Raw genomic sequence first — 19,478 nt, 5'->3', positions numbered from 1 at the left:
CGGACAGGGAGGCAAGAGGTAGAAAGAAGGACAGCTTAAATAGAAGGAGCTATGTGAGCAGAGGCTCGGAGACATGGAGCCTTTGGGGATCTGTATGGGAACTGAGAGTAGCTGAGGACAACAGGGTTACAGGCTCCAAGTTAGGGGGACAGAGTGGCATTAAGTCCAGGGTCCTTTTGCTTCTGGGATCAACACTTCCGAAGCCTTAAGTCTCAGGATCCATCGAGGCTTGAAAGGAACAAAATATTGGTTCAGCATGAAGGATGTTTTTGTTGTTTTGGTTTTTTCCAGTTGAATCACCAGATAATGCATTGATTTGGTCACACTTTGAAACCATCCAGTAGGCATATTTGTAGAAAAAACAAACAAAAAAGTACTTTTCATTCAAGTCACAGTTCAAGACAACAAAACAAAACAAAACATGTTTCTTTAATTAAAAGAAGCACTTAAACCATTTTGGCATTTCTGAAATTGTCACCCATCAGTCAAACTACCGTGTCTGCGTTGCCAGGGCAGGGGTCCTAGAATGGGCATTTTATCCCTGTACAAAGTATCAGAAAGGTGAGACCGGTTTTTCTCTCCAGCCCCGTCACCAAATCCTCCATAAGGAAGGAAGAGTCATTTTTCTGATTGATGGGAGAAGATTTCTTCCACTAGTTCAGAATATTTTCAGACTGGAGTGGTGACTGATTAAAGGTTGAAATCAATAAAAGGTTTAGATTTACATCACATAAATATGGAGGATGTTGTAAATATAGTTTCCGCGAGATTTATTTCGGGTTGGGTGTGCGCACACACATGTGTGGGATCATAACATAAAACATATCTTTATTTATGTATTTATGTATGTATGTATTATTGTATTGTATTTTAATTCCAGTTAGTTAACATACAATGTGAGGTTAGTTTCTGGTGTACAATTTAGTGATTCAACACTTCCTTACATCACCCGGTGCTCATGACAAGTGCATTCCTTAATTCCCATCCACAATTTCACCCACCCCCCTGCCCACCTCCCCTCTGGTAACCATCAGTTTGTTTTCTATAGTTAAGAGTCTGTTTCTTGGTTTGTCTGTCTGTCTGTCTGTCTCTCTTTTTATTTTTGTTTTGCTTTGCTCATTTGTTTTGTTTCTTAAACTACACACGAGTGAAATCATATGGTATTTGTCTTCCTCTGACTTATTCAGCTTAGCATTGTACTTTCTAGCTCCCTCCGTGTTGTTGTAAGTGGCCAGGTTTCGTTCTTTTTTTTATGGCCGAGTACTGTCCCATTGTGTATATATACTATATCTTCTTTATCCATTTATCTATTGATGGACACTTGGGCTGCTTCCATAATTTGGCTATTGTAAATAACACTGGGTGCACAAACATAAGGGTACACAGGATGTGAGGGTGATCTGGCTGTGACACCCGTCACCCCATTGATCACTAGCGTTGAGTTGGCCGATCTGGCTGGCGGGGCTGAGGTCCCCTTCCTCCATCACTGCTCCTTGTGCATCCCTCCCGAAACTGCTCGATCGGTCTGTCGAAGAGGATGACCTTCCCCGATCGAGGAGGATCGTTCTTTGGGCGAGGCCGTAGGAGTAGTTGCACTTGCCTCTAGCGTCTCCAAATAAGCTCTCAAGGTCCTTTCTCAGGAGAACGCAGGGTAGTCAAGTTTCCAAGACTCTGGACACATCCAAAGGAGGTGCTGCGTGACGCAGCCTGCCTTTCTTTTAAAACAACAACAACAGGGGCACCTGGGTGGCGCAGTCGGTTAAGCGTCCGACTTCAGCCAGGTCACGATCTCGCGGTCCGGGAGTTCGAGCCCCGCGTGGGGCTCTGGACTGATGGCTCGGAGCCTGGAGCCTGTTTCCGATTCTGTGTCTCCCTCTCTCTCTGCCCCTCCCCCGTTCATGCTCTGTCTCTCTCTGTCCCAAAAATAAATAAACGTTGAAAAAAAAATTTTTTTAATAAAAAAATAAAACAACAACAACAAAAAACAACAACAAAAAACCCACAGAGGGGTGCATATATCTTTTTGAATTAGTATGTTCATATTCTTTGGGTAAATAGCCAGTAGTAAAATTACTTGATTGTATCGTTATTCTATTTTTAATTTTTTAATTAATTTATTTATTTTGAGAGAGAGAGAGAGCACATGAGCAGGGAAGGGGCAGAGAGAGAGAGAGAATTCCACGTTGACAGTGCAGAGCCTGATGTGGGGTTCGATCTCACAAACCGTGAGATCATGACTTGAGCTGGAATCACGAGTTGCATGCTTAACTGACTGAGCTACCCAGGTGCTCCCGTTTTTAACTTTTTGAAGAACATCCACACTGATTCCACAGTGGCTGCACCAGTTGGCACTCCCACCAGCGAAAACATATCTCTTCTTGTAGGTCTTGGTCAAAACCTTTTATGCTTCTTTACTAGTTGGTGTCCCTGGACTGAGATGGCTCATCACAGGCCATTACTCCTGCAGGGTCTGCCTGTCTTCACTTCCTCAGGTCACTTGGCCTGCTTCATGAGCACGATGTTTCCTTTGTTTGCTTCATGTCCAATGTAGTAAGGACATCTGGATCCAGGGCCTCTTCTGGAGGCAGGTTTAGAGGCCCACGGTTTCACTGGTGGTCGGTTAGGGTCAGGAAGTTAGAGCCAGGCTGAGTTTCTCGGTGCTGCGGACTGAGCACGTCCTTCCTTGGCAGAACAGCTGTAAGGAATGGAGTGGTCAGTGTACGAACAAAAGCGTGGCCAGCCATGAGGACCAGCGGGGGCTAAGAGGCAGCCCTCTCTCTGTGTGCCAGGCCGTGTGCCCATGGGGCTGCTGTCGCCAGAAAGGGCCCCTTTTTCTGTCTCATCTGAAAGCTCCCCTGCCGGCCCTACGGCTTTGCAGACTCCACCCAGGAAAATGTACAACCCTTCCTCTTGGCAGCATATCCAAGCTGTAGTTGTCCAATCCAGTTTCGTCCATGACGAAGTTGAGATTTTTATTTCCGGACACCGGTATCTATCGTCAATGGGCTCCCAACTCAGAAGATGAAGGCTTGTAATTGTTACCTCCGAGAAACCACAACATCTATGTGCCCAGCTAATGAAGGGTTGGTTCCCTGCTCCCCACCCCTTCCGGAAGTCTGTTATTAAGTCAATGTGTATCTAACAGCCAGAAATGTAAGCCATGGCATTTGGGCTTGGCTCAGTCCCATGCATTGTTGGGGGGTTTTCCATTTTGGACTTGCTTTTTCCTCCTGTTCTCAGTTGGTGCCTCAACTGAGAGCTGGAGCCTCTGAGTTTGTGAGGGACTTTGTTCTATCCTGTTCCTTTTTCCTTCCTTCCTTTAATGCCGTTCTTTTCTTCTTCCTCTCCATTCCTTCCGCAGCTCCTTCAGATCTGTCTCTCCCATGCTCTAGTGTTTTCTGAGTACCAACTTTGGTTAACCACTGCCGTTATTCCGTGCAGGTCACACCCTCCCTTGTGATACACACACAGAAACAACAAAAATTGAATGCGAAGAAGGGCATGACCCTGGTCTTTTGATTCTACTCCACACCTCTTTCTATTTTGCTTATATTACATAGGGCATTTATTCTGATTACGGCAGGGAGACATGCTTAGAACCAGATACACATGCATTAAAATTTATTTTCTCCTATTAATTTCTCAGAAAGGCTTACCTTTCTGAGCCTCAGTTCTTTAATCCTTATGTTGGGAATAAGTTGGAAAGACTCACTGAAGACTGATTGGTTTTCTTCTCTCTTTCAAATGATGCTGCTCCCAAACAGTTAGCTGGTACTTTCAGGGTAGGCAGAGATACAATGTCACGTTCATGCTGATCTTTAGGGCGTTATGTTAGGCATGGGGGCAGATGTCAGATTGTCGCGGGATTTTTTACCTCAATACCCGGGGTTCGTCGTCTCACTGCTTTGAAGATTGAAGAGGTGGACACAAAATGAGCAGCAGGCAGAAGTTTATTAGAGTATAAGATCAGAAAGGAAGAAGAGTAGAAAAGCTCTCTTTACAGAGAGGGGGTGTTCGAAAGTGAATGCCCACTACAATAGGCAAGGGACTTTGTTTTATAAGGTTCTGATTGACTCTCCCCTGTTCTCTCCCCCCGCGTTCCTTCTCAGGTCCTACCCTTACAGGCTTGTTAGTTCTAGGTGCTGGGTTGTCCATTCCTGATTGGCTCAGTTCCATTGTATGAGGGGTGGCCTAAGGCCATATCATTCCCAGTGGGTCATACATTTTATGGTCCACTATTTGTTTTTAGTTAGGTCTTTTGTCAGATTCCTGAGGGAAACCTGAGGGGGAGCAGGTGGTATCTGTTACTTTCCTAAGAGGAACCTTAAGCCTAAGGGGGTTTGCTGTGGTCAGACACTCCCAGCATTGTTCCAAAATCTGTCCCCCCCCCCCCTCAGTCCTAATTTTTCCCTCCCTGCCGACTGAATCCTATCTTTTCCTCTCATAAGATGGTCCCACCCTAGGAGAGGGTGAATCCAAAATTGTATTTCTGCTTAATTCCATTCCCTTTAGACAGCAGCCAACAGTCCATGACCTCCTTACCTCTGCTCCTTGTGGCCTGCAGAGCTCTGGGGAGTGGTGGGCCATTTTGTTTAAGGGACCCAGATGATATTCTGAGGAAGAAAGGACTGGTACCAAAGACTCCAAGTGGAAAGAGCTACTCAGAGGACAATGGGAACATGACCTGCTCAGAGGTGGACAAAGGCAGCAGGGCCACCAAGTTCATGTTGGTATTATTTTCCCAGGGCTGCTGTTACCCTGGAAAATAAAGGGAGTTTTCGACCCACCCCAATCCCCCAACCCACACCCCAGGAGGCTGCAGGGTGGAAGACATAGGAGGGCAGGGCTGAAGGGAGGACCAACGCCCAGAGGTGATGCCACGCTGAGACCTAAGGAGAACTAGGCCGACAATGTTCATCCTTGGGGCTGGCCAAGGAAGTGTTGGGAGAGTGATAGCCGATACTCGCTTTAAGGGGTGCCTTTTGTTCTTCATGGTAGTCACTTGACATTATTTTAATTAATTAATTTTTAAAAGTTTTTATTCATTGAATAAAGTATTTATTCATTTATTTTGAGAGAGAGAGAGAGAAAGAAAGACAGCAGAGCAGGGGCAGAGAGGGAGGGAGAGACAGAATCCCAAGCAGGCTCTGTGCTGTCCGCATGGAACCCGATGCAGGGCTCGATCTCATGAACACTGAGATCATGACCTGAGCCAAAATCAAGAGTTGGACACTTAACTGACTCAGCCACCCAGGTGCCCTGACATTATTTTTAAAAACTAACTCATTAAAAACAAGAACGGCTTTATTATGTGGTACTTTGCAGAATCGTGAGAATCTTCAGACCTCTTGGGAACATTTCGGACTTCTCTCAGTCTCGTAGAATGGGGACTTGAGATGATCTATTTAGGGATTCAAGGAAAGAGAGACATGAGAGAAGGCAGGGGAACTCAGGGACGTTAAAACATTGTCTCTTCTAATCATCAAGAAGATAGGAAGTGATGTGTGTGTGTGTGTGTGTGTGTGTGTGTGTGTGTGTGTGTGTTTAACTGCAGTGTCCATCTTTGCCACCTGAGTTGTACAGGATGTCTTCAAATCACTTCTCAGAGCATACAGTGGTATAGAAGGGAGTCCAGGGGCGCCTGGGTGGCGCAGTCGGTTAAGCGTCCGACTTCAGCCAGGTCACGATCTCACGGTCCGTGAGTTCGAGCCCCGCATCGGGCTCTGGGCTGATGGCTCAGAGCCTGGAGCCTGTTTCCGATTCTGTGTCTCCCTCTCTCTCTGCCCCTCCCCCGTTCATGCTCTGTCTCTCTCTGTCCCAAAAATAAATAAACGTTGAAAAAAAAAATTTTAGAAGGGAGTCCAAACATCTGGTCCTTCTCCTTCTAAGGAATCTCCACGTGCCTCATGTGGAGGGGAAGCTTGGCTCAAAAAGGTTATCTATTTCACGGAAGGTTAGGGAGTTTTCACATCTGGTAAATTCTTGAGTTGGTAGTAACTTCTGGAAAAAGTTTGAAGGTCAGTGAGAAAGGGTGAGCGAAATGCAGAATAAGGAGCAGGAAACTACATAAGAAGAAAATGTCATGTTCTTGTTATCACAGAAACAGAGTAAGCCAAGAACACGTAATCCGATTAAGTGGAGATGAAGTCTCCATAAAGACTGTGTGTATGCATCATTCCTGGTTACCTTGGTAACTCCTTCTTGGGGATCAGGATGTTATAATGAGAAAAAAAAAACAAAAACAAAAAGAAAAAAAAATTGTACCTGTGACCTAGCAAGAGCTCCCTGGAGGAAGGTCTGGGGAGAAGTGAGTTTGGCACAGTTTGGCCAAGAGGAAAATCTTGGGTACGGCAGACCACTGTGCCCTCTGCTGACTTGGATGCAGTCAGTGTAAATGACAAACTAAATGCATGGGGATCCACAGTGCTTCCCCCGCCCCACTCCAGGCCCCCTGGCTGGCTGGTGGGGGACTTTGCAAACACTGAACAGGGGTGGTAGAAACCGAGGCTCAGATGGCTATACCTCCCTTTATTATCTGCACAGCAGGATGGGCCTGCGGGAGTCCAGGCCAACAGCCTTTCATCTCTAACTGAAAGGTGGGCATGTCACCAGCCGCTATCTCGAAGGGGTTTATGAAGATTAAATGAGTTAATACACAGAAAACACTTTGAACAATGCTTGGCATGTAGTAAGTTTTCTTAATATGGTAGCTGTTAATATTGTAGTTGTTCATAGTATGTGACAGACAAAGTTGGAAGAGAACCCAGAGTCAGCACTTCAGTCTCGATCTGAGCATGATGTCTGGGATGGCAAAGAACAGAAAGGGAGGAAAATGTTGGTTGCTAAATAGAAGATGGTCTGGGGCCAGGTCAAGTCCAAAATGCAGAGCTGGGTCAGAGTCCCTGGCTCCCAGAGAAGATGGTTCTTACACCAAGGACAGTGATTCCTGGGTCCACTTCCCAGGGTTATACTCTGTGACAGGGACCCCACACCCCAATGGGCTCAAACCTCAGGCATGATTGCTTCATTACTGGTTTGTTCAGCTCAGGCCCAGAAAAAAAAAGCTGTTCTCAAGTATAAGCCAGATTCAGGAGGCACTGACCCCAGCATCTGTGACCTTACAGACCTGCCAACGTCACGCATCTTCTCATCTTCTGACTCGGTTGTCAGGGCCAGCCTGACTACCATGAAGAACAAAAGGCACCTCTTAAAGCGAGTATCGGCTATCACTCTCCCAACACTTCCTTGGCCAGCCCCAAGGATGAACATTGTCGGCCTAGTTCTCCTTAGGTCTCAGCCTGGTATCACCTCTTGGTGTTGGTCCTCCCTTCAGCCCTGCCCTCCTATGTCTTCTACCCTGCAGCCTCCTGGGGTGTGGGTTGGGGGATTGGGGTGGGTTGAAAACTCCCTTTATTTTCCAGGGTACTTTATCCCCCCTTTGGTTTCAACCTTCTCCTTGTAAATCACAGCTGCGTCTTGTCTTTCCTAACCCCAAAGGACATAGGAATGTTTTCCTAAGTTAGTGAGCTATTCATCACGTATCGTTAATCTTAGCAAGGCAGAAACTTTGAAAAAAACCTTTTTTTTTAATTCTCTCATCCCCTGTTCTTTTTTTTTAACGTTTTATTTATTTTTTTGAGAGAGACAGAGAAGAGTGTGAGTGGGGGAGGGGCAGAGAGAGAGGGAGACACAGAATCCGAAGCAGGCTCCAGGCTCTGAGCTGTCAGTACAGAGCCCGACACAGGGCTTGAACCTATGAACCATGAGATCATGACCTGAGCTGAAGTCATACTTAACTGACGGAACCATCCAGGGGCCCCTCTCACCCCCGTTCTTTTTTTTTTCAACGTTTATTTATTTTTGGGACAGAGAGAGACAGAGCATGAATGGGGGAGGGGCAGAGAGAGAGGGAGACACAGAGTCAGAAACAGGCTCCAGGCTCTGAGCCATCAGCCCAGAGCCCGACGCGGGGCTCGAACTCACAGACCGCGAGATCGTGACCTGGCTGAAGTCGACGCTTAACCGACTGCGCCACCCAGGCGCCCCTCACCCCCGTTCTTAAAGAAAGTCCAAGATACTCTCTCCGTTTTAGCAGCATCTGCTGGTGGAAGGAGAGAGAGGCCATGAAAGAATGTCTTCACTGTTGTCCAGAGCAACTTCTAGTGGCTATGGGCTTTTAGCTTTCTTTTTTTTTTTTTTTCTTGCTATTTCAGGGACAGCACACAGTAGATGATTGCAGTGAGTCCATAAACATTGGTCCTCCCCATGGCCTCCTCTTTACCCTTCTTCTTCTCCCTGAAAACAAGGGGAAGGCAGAATCAGACAGCCCTGGTGCTAAGGCTCTGTCCAATCATGACATTTACCAAACCTAGTGCGTTTCTGAGGATGGAACCCAGTTGTCTTGCCAGGAAATTTCACGGGAAACTTGGGCACTTTTAGAACTGTCTGTGGTATCTGGCATCATGCTGACACTCACTGCAGAAGTCAGAAATCTCACCCACAATCTTTGGTGTCAGCATTTCTGTGAAGCTGGTGGTGGGAAATTTATGCTTCTCTCTGGCTACTGTGCCTTCTCAACCCCCAGCGCATCTTCTCGGTTTTTTTGTTTTTGTTTTTTTGAGACCATCGTTTCACTGCAAGAGTCTGGGTCATTTATCACCATCTTCCAGATTCAGCAGGTTTTAAGGAGACTGGGAACCCAGTACACAGCCAAGGAAGGAGAGGATGTGGGAAGCCAACCCGAATTCACCTTAATATGGGTGGCCACCGAGTTGGTTGTGCTCTTCCAAAGAATAAACCTCCAGGCTTTTTGCTGCAGTAAAGCAACTGACTCCTGACTGTGATTCATAGAGAAATCAATGTGGGGTTTCACTGCTTCTTAAGCCTATTTTAAAGGAATCCTTTTGTTGTTAGCCTCCAAGGTCCCCCTCTCCAGAGATACACAGCGCCACCAATTTCTGGTTCTCTGGGGACACAGCATAAACCAGCTTGTACAACTGGCTTTCCCACTGCAGGCTTTGGATCAGCCCTTTGCATTCACTGTCATATCAATCATCCATCTGCTTTGTAGCTTCTCAGATTATGCCGCTATTATGTCCTCTCCTGTTTTCTTTGTCCTTGAGGGTTTGTACTTAGAATAATCCTTTCACTCTCTTTCGACTGGACTGTGTTTGGGTAGCTGAAGAGAAAAATGAGTGCGTGTTTCCGTCTTTAACTTTATTTTGTTTTTCAAGACAAATGGTATGTAATTTCTCTCCCCATCTAATTGCAGAAATTCCTCAGCACAAATTAGAGAAGCAGCGTGGAATTGGAAAAGTAGCGAGGGTTGATCACGGCAGTAGCCCTTTTAGCCGCTAAGCACAATCTTTAGCCATGTGGGTTTCATGTAACTGTCAAATGGGGACTAGAGTCGCTCCCTCAAAGTTCAATGAGATCAGGTATATACGGTATCTGGATTGCAGGATATATATATGAAATTTAGTTCTTGGTTCCCTTTGAACCCACAAAGGAATGTGGTTTATAATTAAACGTGAAGAGGTCAAATAAAACACTTGAAGTAAGACTGTGGGTGGCATGCATATTATCTCCCTTTGTGGCTGCCGTCTCTTCTTTCTTTGGACACCAGCCAAGGGGAGATCAGCCTGCCAGAATGATCCCGGAGCCCCAGGTCCCCACCTTTGTTACCAGTGGAGCCCTGGTTTCTTGGCATTTCCTGCTTCCTTTTGTCTCTCGAAGCTCATTTGTTTTCATTCCTATTCTTGGCCTGGATTTCAGGCTAATAAGAGCCATAGCACACACATAAATCCACTATTGTCATAAACCCTGGTAGCTTTGCTTCTGTGATTTAACAGTGACTGTAGGAAGTGAGGAATAAATTACAGCTGGGTGGCTAAGTGGTATGCATTACTCGTTTATGACTTTACATTTAAGTTTGAGAGTGTGACATTCCTTGTGCTGTGCTTAACAAACTTTCTCAAGAAGACTTGCGTATTAGGCCCAGCTGACTTTGCCGTCTCATTTTTGTGCGCCGTTGCTCTGTAACACTACGTTTCACCCCCAATTCCTCTGCATTAGGGATACACACGTACGCACACACATTCACACACACATATACACACGCATTCATATATACACATACACACACATGCACACCCACGTATACACACACATTCACATACACACATACACACATACGCACGCACACACATTCACATACACACGTACACACCCACCCACATATACACACGCATTCACACATACACAAACACACACACACACACATACACACACATATATACATGCATTCACATACACGCACACATAGATACCCACATATACACACGCATTCACATATACACGTACACAAACATACACATACGCATTCACATACACACACATGCATACCCACATATACACATGCATTCACACATACACGTACACACACATACACACATATTCATACACACACTCACTCCGACCTCCTACCCCCTCCCCCACAACCACACAGACACATATACACATACACACATAACCTACACCAGCAACTCTCAAAGTTTGGTCTCTAGACCGTTAGCATCAGAAATACCAGGTTTACATATTAAAAATGGAGATTTTTGGAACTTACCCTGTAAGAAGTAATGGCACTTTTTGTGCTCAGACCCCTCCCTTGGACTCCCTTCTCACAATGCACACAATTAAATACGTGGGACCTACAAGGGGAAATAATTATATAGTTTTCTATCTCTATAACTATATATCAATTTTCTGATGTGGTAATATATATGTTTATTTATTAACACATTAAATAAGATTTAACATCAAGTTTAATAGCTTCAGTTGTTTCAGCATAAACATTATTTTGCAGTATCTACAACAATAATAACGTGACTTCAAAATATTTGGGGTGTCTGTTGGTGGCATCACAGATACTGATACTTCCCGAGTTTGTGGCCTACTTTCAAAATGCTAAACTTCTCTTAAAGGTTAGTGAAAAGAGGCACCTGGGTGGCTCAGTCGGTTAAGCGTCCAACTTCGGCTCAGGTCGCTAACTCAGTTTGTGAGTTTGAGCCCCGTACCTGGCTCACTGCTGTCAGCACAGAGCCTGCTTCAGATCTTCTGTCCCCCTCTCTCTGTCCCTCCCCAACTTGCACGCTCTGTCTCTCTCTCTCTATCAAAAATAAATAAACATTAAAAATCATGTTACGAAAAATAAGGGTTAGTGAAAATAAAGATGTGAAATGTTTTCCATCCAAGGTCAGGGACCTCCTGAATTAGAGTTAGGTACACCAAGTTTTAAAAAAACAACAACCCTCCTCTAAACCTCAGAGAGTCAAGTCTCAGAGAGAAGGTCTAAGAATCCGTATTTCAGCAAGTTTCCAGAACAGGAGACCCTCTGCCTGAGGATTGTGTTCCAAACAGCTATACTTTCAAGGCTCCTTCTGCTTGCAGGGCTTGCCCCAACATTGCCACATTTTCCCTGATAATTGTCTTCATCCTACACCCTATCCTCAGGCAGATTTCGTTTCTCTTTTATCTGGGCTCCATAGCACTTCTGGAATGTGCTCATTGTTCTGTTCCCTGTTCCACCCCACCATGGAAGACAAGGATAGAACAGTCTGTCAGAAAATGTTAAGATCAGCAGAAAACACATAAAGAGCACATGAAATCCTGGATAAGATATTTCGCTTTTCTGTTGAGTGAGAATCTATGAAATAACGGGCATTTGGGAATGGCCTTTTTAGATCATCTGCCTTTCCCTGAGCTCCATATCATCATGGGTTTGGGGTTTTGTCCTTGGATTTCCAAGCAGGCTCCTGGGCCACCTTCGTCACCTGCAGGGTGTGACCCTTGGGACCCTTCCCACTTACCTTCTTTCCTCCCAAATCAACACCCTGAGCCCTTTTAACCCTGTCACCCACTCTGTCCTATCTTCAAAGTCCACTCTTCCACGTTAAGTATCCTTTTATGTTTGTTTCTGCAGCTGCTAGAGGCCTAGCAGGGGTTTGGGGTTTGGGGATAGAAGTGGGAAAGAGAAGCAGTGGGTTTCACAGTTCACTGGTCTGCCAGAGAGTGACTAGATGAAGAAAAAAAAATCCACAAAGGCCTTATTCCACAAAACCCAGCTCCTCTAGACACATCTTCTATACCTTATTATATCCTGTATCTTATGCTGAAGAGGGTCTGTCTCCTGCCCCAGTTTGAGTGATGTTGTCAAAGTCACCAGCTCCAGGAAAGATAGGGGTGGGAGGAGTGTTGGGGGAGAAAACTGGATCAAACCGCATAGAGGTGTTTCTGAGCTCTGTTGTTAGACTGAATTCCCCCCGCCCCCAGCAGGACCCACTATTTAAAAACCACTGATTTATTTATTTTTATTTTTATTTTTTTACTGTTGAGCAAGTTAACCTCTTTAGGCTGACATTCTCTGAGTCAGTTATAATAATACGTTCCAGGGTTGTGTTATATAAAGCACTTCACTACGTATCGCATACATACTAAGTGTTTGATAAAGGAGCTTTATTACTATTTGTCTTTTATTTCCAACACCCAGCAGAGTGCTGGCACATAATAGGTGCTCAGTAAACTCTTAAGCACTTGAAGTGCAAGAAAGAGCTTTAAGAGCTGAGAATCAGGAAACGTAGGTCCAAGTCTTGCCTCTGCCACTGACTTGCTTTTGACCTTGGTTGCCCAAGGTCCCTTATTCTTTCTAGCCAATGACCTAATCCATCAACTGCAAGGATTAGATGATCTAATTTCAAAAGCAGGGGTTCCAGTGTTTCAGGATTAAGTAGAGATCTAGCTACCAATTCCACTACGACAAAACAGTAGCATTTCAGACCCCCATCCTAGAATTTCACAAGGAAATCGATATTTTCACTTTTGAGTGTGATTTTGATCACTAATCAGGTTGAGAGCTACTATTCCAAGGCTCTTTTATCTTGAGGCCTCAAAGATTATAGTTTAGGACAGTACAAGGAATTACACAAATAGCCTTTGCAGGAAAATAGAACCTGGAATCTTTCCAATACACAGAGTTTTTATATGATGAGAGCATTTTTTATTCCTATGGGCCCTACCCCCTCATTTATTCAATAAATAACTGAGCCGTTATGTACCAGGAGCTGTGGAAAGACTTGGGGTCCCATAGGGAACAGCACATCGTCCTTTCTTTGGAGGAGCTCAAAAGCTGGGGGAGGAGGAGAGACCAGAAAACCAGGGATCTCAATACAACCGCCCCTGTGAGGGTACAGGGAGACGGGAGGCAATGGCCCCAGGAGGAGCTCAAGACTCAGTCTTGGGTGTTTAGAAGTGACCTTCTGAAGGGAGTCACATTGAGCTGCCTTCTCTCTTCCTTTTCCAAACACAAAGGGAAGCCTTCCTTGATGAATCAAGGCTTCTTCACAGCCAACACAGCATGCTGAGGCACAACCCACAGATTGATTAAATGCCCCAAACTCTCCTCTGTGAAATGGCAAAACAATTAAAACGTCCACGCTATTAAATTAGAGGGGGGAAAAAGATGGCTGCTTCATTCTTCTTCCCCTTCCTTCCTTCCCTCCTTCGTCCCTTCCTCCCTCCCTCCCTCCCCCCAGCTCTTTCTCTTTCTTCTAAGTAGCAGCTGAATTGAATTCTTAAGCATCCACTAAGTGCTCATTACATACTCAAGCCAAACTCTGCTTTGCCTTCCAGAGGAATGGGAGTTTGCTTTGGACTGGGCAGCTTGGAATAGGCTAGGGGTCTTTTTCCTAGCCGCATCATTAAAATTTCCCTAGTGTGGACAGAGCAGTTACTAACTGGCCAATGAAAAATACTTAAATATCATTAAAAAGTTTCGACTCTTCGTAATTCTCCTTAATGGTGCAAAAATCAGCTCCAGACTCCAGTTCTGAGATTGCATTTTCAAAAGACCTTGCGCTAAAGTCTCAAATTACCTAATTACCATATTTATTGCCAGATTCTGTTTTCTAATCCCTGGTGACTCCGTCAGTTAAATTTATGTGCTGATCCTTTTTTTCTTTGACCATGGGTACTGAGTGGGGCTTGTTGTGGCCTGAATGGGAAAGCCTTTTGGTTATGGACAATGGAAAGAAGCCTGGGCAGGAGGGGCTCTGAAAGGCACACCCGGCCAGAGCCTGACGGAGGGAAAGGGAAACCTTGGCTGGCTTCCAAGCCATCATTACCGGCATCAGACTCACCATATTGTAATTGTAATGGATATAAATTAAGCTACGCAAATAATCTGGCTCCTCTCCCATTTAGAAGACCCAAGCCAGGAGCCCCCTTGAATTCTGCTTAGATCCAGAGAGGCGTGGTTTCTCTTAATTCTTCCTTAATTGGAACTTTGTTGCAACAAAGTTTATCATCACCAAGAGGGAGAAAACAAATTAAATGGTAATTATATTTAGGTATCCTGTGGTTCTATCCAAGGGAGAGAATGGCTATGACTCTGAAGGTTTTTAAAAGAACCATGGCTTGGTTCATGGATGCCAAATTTCAGTTTTATACAGGTCAGTGGGCAGAGTGGTTTTGTTTTTGTTTTTGTTTTTGTTTTTGTTTTTGTTTTTGTTTTTGTTTTTGTTTTTGTTTTTAAGGAGGTTGGGCATGAGTAAGAAAAACAAAATCCCATTTTAGTTTATTTTGAATATTCTGGAGGTACCCTGATTCTCTGAAAAACAAAAAACAAAACAAACCTCTGATGGGCTAAAATGAACATAACTTGACTTAGCAATTCCTACTCTATTTTCTTTTGCTTCTTCTCATTAAGTAAAGATAAAAGGAAGTACTATACACACACAGCTAAACAGAATAAAATAGAAAATCAAACCTGGAAAGTGCTTTCTCTTTTAATGAGCAAATACATCTGGAAAGGCTTTGTGTTTATACACTGTTTGTGGCTGAGTAGTTTTAGTATCTGCTTTTGAATTATGATATTCCTAGCAATTTTTTTTTCTGCATACTATTTTATCTGCACACTAGAGAGATACCCCCTCTCCCCCCTTTTAAAGGTTAAAAAATTTTCTTCCTTTAATGGCTGAGTGGGTTTCATATATCACTTAAAATTAAGATATTCTTACCCACTTTCTCCCTAAATTATTGCAATATGCTGATGTTTCCCCCTTCTAGGTTAAAGACTATCTTCTTCTATATACACCCTGTATTTTTTCAAGGACCCCACTTGTCATCCCAAATAGATGCTGCACTTAACACTCAACCATCCTTGGCAAGGAGGCTCTTTGCTTATAACATGAGAATAGAGATTTGCTCCCTGGAATACATTGCAATACCGCGATAAAATGAGACACATAACAGCTAAAAGCACAGACAAAAACTGAGCTGAGGACTTCTTAAAAGTGTCCAATTACTACAGTAAAGCAACATATAAATGATAATGACGTCATAAACCCCAGAGGCAAAATGGGAGCCTTTGTATTTAGCAAATGAACGGAGGAAACTTAACGTTTACTCAACAGGGACACAGACTAGGAACTGTGCTCCCTCTTCCCTCCAGTTTCCTTCCTTATTTGCAAGAATCCTGAAAGGTCGGCCTTATTAGCCTAACTAGCTATTTATTTGTGTATTCATTCATGCCTTATTTATACATATAGACTCCCACAAACTCATCCACTTACTCACTGGATGCCTGCTATAGGCCAGACACTCTACCGGGTTCTGCTGTGCAAGGTGAGTCGACCCTGCCTTTGAGGTGCATCCAGTTTAATAGGGTAGGAGAAGGCGAGGGGGAGAAAGCAGCAAAAAGATAAATCCTGCAATGTTGAGTACCACTACAGAGATATGAATAAAATGTTGATGAAGCTAAGAGCAAAACCTGGAGTCATCGAGAGATCAAGAGCTTTCTCTCGCCTTCTTTCCTTAGATAGAAACTACAGAGAACAAGGGCCTTTGGCTAAGAATTTAATTGAATCCTTGCTAGGACAGCGATTGCACTGATTTTCTTCCAGTAATGAAGGAAGCAGCTCTTGCCATGGGGTCTGTTCTTTTTCCCTGCAAGCTCCAAGTGGCCCAATTTAGAAGGGGGGAAGGTTAAATAAAAAGGGCTTCACTCTACTCTGCAGGATAATGTGATTTACAGATGCTATGGGTAGAGATGAACTTTTCAAATTATGAAGCACTTCCAAATTAGTTTTTTCGTTCTTGTGGTTCAGAAGATTCTTTCCCCAGATTTGTCCTGGGGAGGTTGTACCTTGGGAGGGTTTTGCCTAACAAGTGTGTCCGCACTCCCATTAGTGGGTGCTTGGGAAGGAATGAGAACTGGAGAACCCGGGAATGCTTGGACCATGCTGGGGAAATCTCTTCCCCTGTTCTATGAACTGTCACCGGCAGTCATGAAGGGTGTTGTGTGGTGTTTTCTGACCCCACTTCGGATATCAAATGTGTGTCATTTTCCCATCCCAGCTCTCTAATTCCCCAATCCCAACTGGGTATCCAGCAATGCAATGCAATTCTGACACTATCCACCCGGAGGTAACACAGACCCCAGAAGACTGCCCCTACCTCAGATGCCAGCTATGGATGGAATGGCCAGGCCACCCACACTCCTGGCCAGCTCACTCCAGATTTGGAGGCTCCCATGACTCCCTTCATCAGGTTCTATAATCTACTAAAATGACTCACAGAATTCGGAAAAACACTTATTTTCATTTATGGTAAAACCCTGAGTTATGAGTAACTTGATCTGCGAGTGTTCTGCAAGATGAGCAAACATTTCTAATAAATTTTAATTTGATAAATGAGTGACGTCTTGCAATATGAGTAGTACGTGACACTGAATGTCACATGATCACAACTGAGCCAATGGTTTTCTCTCTCTCTGTCTCCAGGATTGTGGGTGATCCTCTCCCATGCTTGGATGGTCCGTCTCAGATGGCAGAGTTTGGCAGAAATCAGTGATTTTTCAGAATGTTGGAAGGCGCCTACAGCTGGCACTAGTGTATTTTGTCTCTTCAAAGCGCCTATGAACACTCCTTTGCTTTTCCAGACAAGAGTAAGCTTAGGAATGCCTTGCTTCACTCTAGGTCAGGCTGCCTGCAGATATAGACCCTTTCCTCTGCTGCCTTGTGGCCAGTTACATTAAACACAGTACATGACAAGAGTTTATTAATACTGTACTATAGTCAACATCCGTGCGAGCACATAAAATGGCTCCCATGCAGAAAAAGATTGAAAAGAAACGCAGTAAGAAAAAGGAGATGATTACAGTGGAAGTTAAGAAGGAAATCATCGAGAAGTATGAACGAGGTATGCGAGCGGTCGAAATTGCAAGATTTCACAAGAAGTCTACATCTACCTCTCGCCTGTAGAGGAGGAGGAGAGAAAGGTGGAGGAATCCCTCACTTCAAATGAGATTAGGGAGATGTGTAAAATTTGGGAAACTGCAAAATTTTGTGGAAAAGCACCACCCGAATAAGGCTGTAGCAGGGCAAGCGATGAATCTGTTTAACGACAACGTGATGTCACATTTGCACAAAGTCCTCAAAAGGAGGCAAAAGCAAGTGTCACTGGACAGTTTCCTTGTTAAAGTTGAACGAAGAGAAAAGGATTCCATCAAGCCAACAGCAGCGATTCCGTTAGTGATAGTGAAAATTGTCCTACACAATAACCCTCCTCTCTCTTGTCTCCTTCACACCCACACAAAGGTTTTCAAAGGTAAGTGCAAGTTAATTTGTTTACTTTTCTATTTTCTTTACATTTTTCTTTATTATTTTGTAGAGTATTACAGTGTCGTCATCCTTTTTTAAATGAATATTTTTAGATCGTGGAACAAATCATCTGAGTTTCCATTATTTCTTATGGGGAAATTTACTTTGATATGTAAGTGCTTTGGATTACAAGTATGCTTCCAGAATGACTTATGCTCGCAAACCAAGGTTTTCCTGTACCAGTTCTGCATAAAGCCTAGAACTCAGAAACAGACAAATGGAAGAGATGTATAAGGCAAGGTATATGGTGCATGGAGTGGGGGAATGTGAGGAGCCCGTTGGGGTGCACCACTCTCCAAGCACATCGATGTGTTCTTCAACTCAGAAGCTCTCTAAATTTCGTCGTTCAAGAGTTTTTGTAACTGAATCTACAGCCCCCCCCCCTCCTTCCCTCCCTTGACATTAGGGTAGGGTGGATGGCTGGAGGGGCTGAAAGTTCTTACCTACTGATCACAGGTTTGGTTTTTCCCATCCTGATGCTATCTGGGACCTCTACCCTGTAACGCTTCATTAGCATAAACTCAAATATAATCAAAAGGGGCCTTGTTATGAGTAATAAAAGACACACCGATCACTCAGGAAACCCCAGGGTTTTTAGGAGCCCTGTGCCAGGAACTGGGGACAAAGACCAAATAAATGTTTTATTGTACTTTGCTCTACAACGGGTAGTAGAGGAGATGGACTTTAACCTAGTTATCTGATTCCTGAGTCCTTCTTAGTGTTGTTCCTTTATTTTTATGGCTTGTTACTTCATTAGTATCTCCCCTACCTATCGTTGGCGTTACATCTATCATACCTTTAAAGATTCAGAACTCAGTAGTGTAAAAACACAGGTGAAGTAAAAGCCCCAAAGGGTCACAACTGGCATCCTGTGATTCATAGTCTAAGACTCCAGGATAGAGATGTGAACAGATACGCAGCTGGCCAAAGCTGCCATGCACAGTGCTTTAGATCGTTCACTGTACAAGGCCATCCAACCAAGGGCAAGTAGAGACCAGTAAAGACTGAAATCTAGTCTGTGCTCTGCTTATCCAACAGTGGGACTGCCTTGGCTTGGGAAAAGGACAGTTTAGTTCCCTCAAAGTTACCATTTGGGTTAGCTGTGTCCGGCCTACAACTAACCAATGGTTACGAAGGCTATAAAATAACACAGAAAAATGTTTTCACCAAGCAGGTGAAAATTGCGGAGTGTGACTTTGTTGAATGATACGAATATACCTAAAAAATGAGTACAATTCTGAAAAAGCATATGCTCAGGAAAAGTAACGTCTGAAGTGGGATATTGGCTTTTTTTCTCTTTTATTTCCTTGTTTCCCCAAATTTCAATGATATGGTAACATGGCATTTATAATGAAAATAAATATTTAAAAACAAAACAATACAATGCCATTTTTATATATATCAGGCTTTCGTAAAGACAAATTAAAGTATGTGTGTAGGTGATGTAAATGTGTATTGGGCTGGAGGAGGCAGAGGGAGGGTTATTGAATCATCCTAAATGGGAGTAGTGAGAAGTATGTAAGGTGACATTGACAGGGACTAAGGGCGGACTGGTTCCTGTGCACAAAAATTAGGTAGGTATTCTTTTTCTACCATCATTGACCAATTTCCCTTCTCCATCATCTACTTATTTCAACAACTAAAGATTTATTTGGTGAAATAAGTAACTCTGTTAATACAAAAATGCCTCCTCTGTGAGGGCTAAGCCTTGTAGACTCTCTAATGTGCATAAACTTAATTAGATCAGCATCTCAGTGAGAGCCC

At 44.0% G+C, this 19,478-nt stretch overlaps 1 protein-coding gene across 11 annotated transcripts in view; it reads left to right on the top strand.

Moving 5' to 3' along the window:
• Positions 1-19,478, top strand: part of LRATD2 (LRAT domain containing 2) — a 135,566-nt gene that overhangs the window by 53,374 nt on the left and 62,714 nt on the right. For 8 of the 11 annotated variants that reach the window (XM_047842455.1, XM_047842448.1, XM_047842454.1 and 5 more), the window contains one exon: positions 16,836-17,661. The exons of 2 other annotated variants lie outside the window; for them this stretch is intronic. The gene's annotated coding sequence lies outside the window, so the exon portion shown is untranslated. The remainder of the gene's footprint in view (positions 1-16,835; positions 17,662-19,478) is intronic. One more of the 11 variants, XM_047842450.1, reaches the window with a different exon arrangement.

The sequence above is a fragment of the Prionailurus viverrinus genome, chromosome F2, assembly GCF_022837055.1.
Source record: "Prionailurus viverrinus isolate Anna chromosome F2, UM_Priviv_1.0, whole genome shotgun sequence".
NCBI lineage: Eukaryota > Metazoa > Chordata > Mammalia > Carnivora > Felidae > Prionailurus > Prionailurus viverrinus.
The sequence above is the reverse complement of the archived record's forward strand: the minus strand, read 5'-3'. Positions and strand labels throughout refer to the sequence as shown.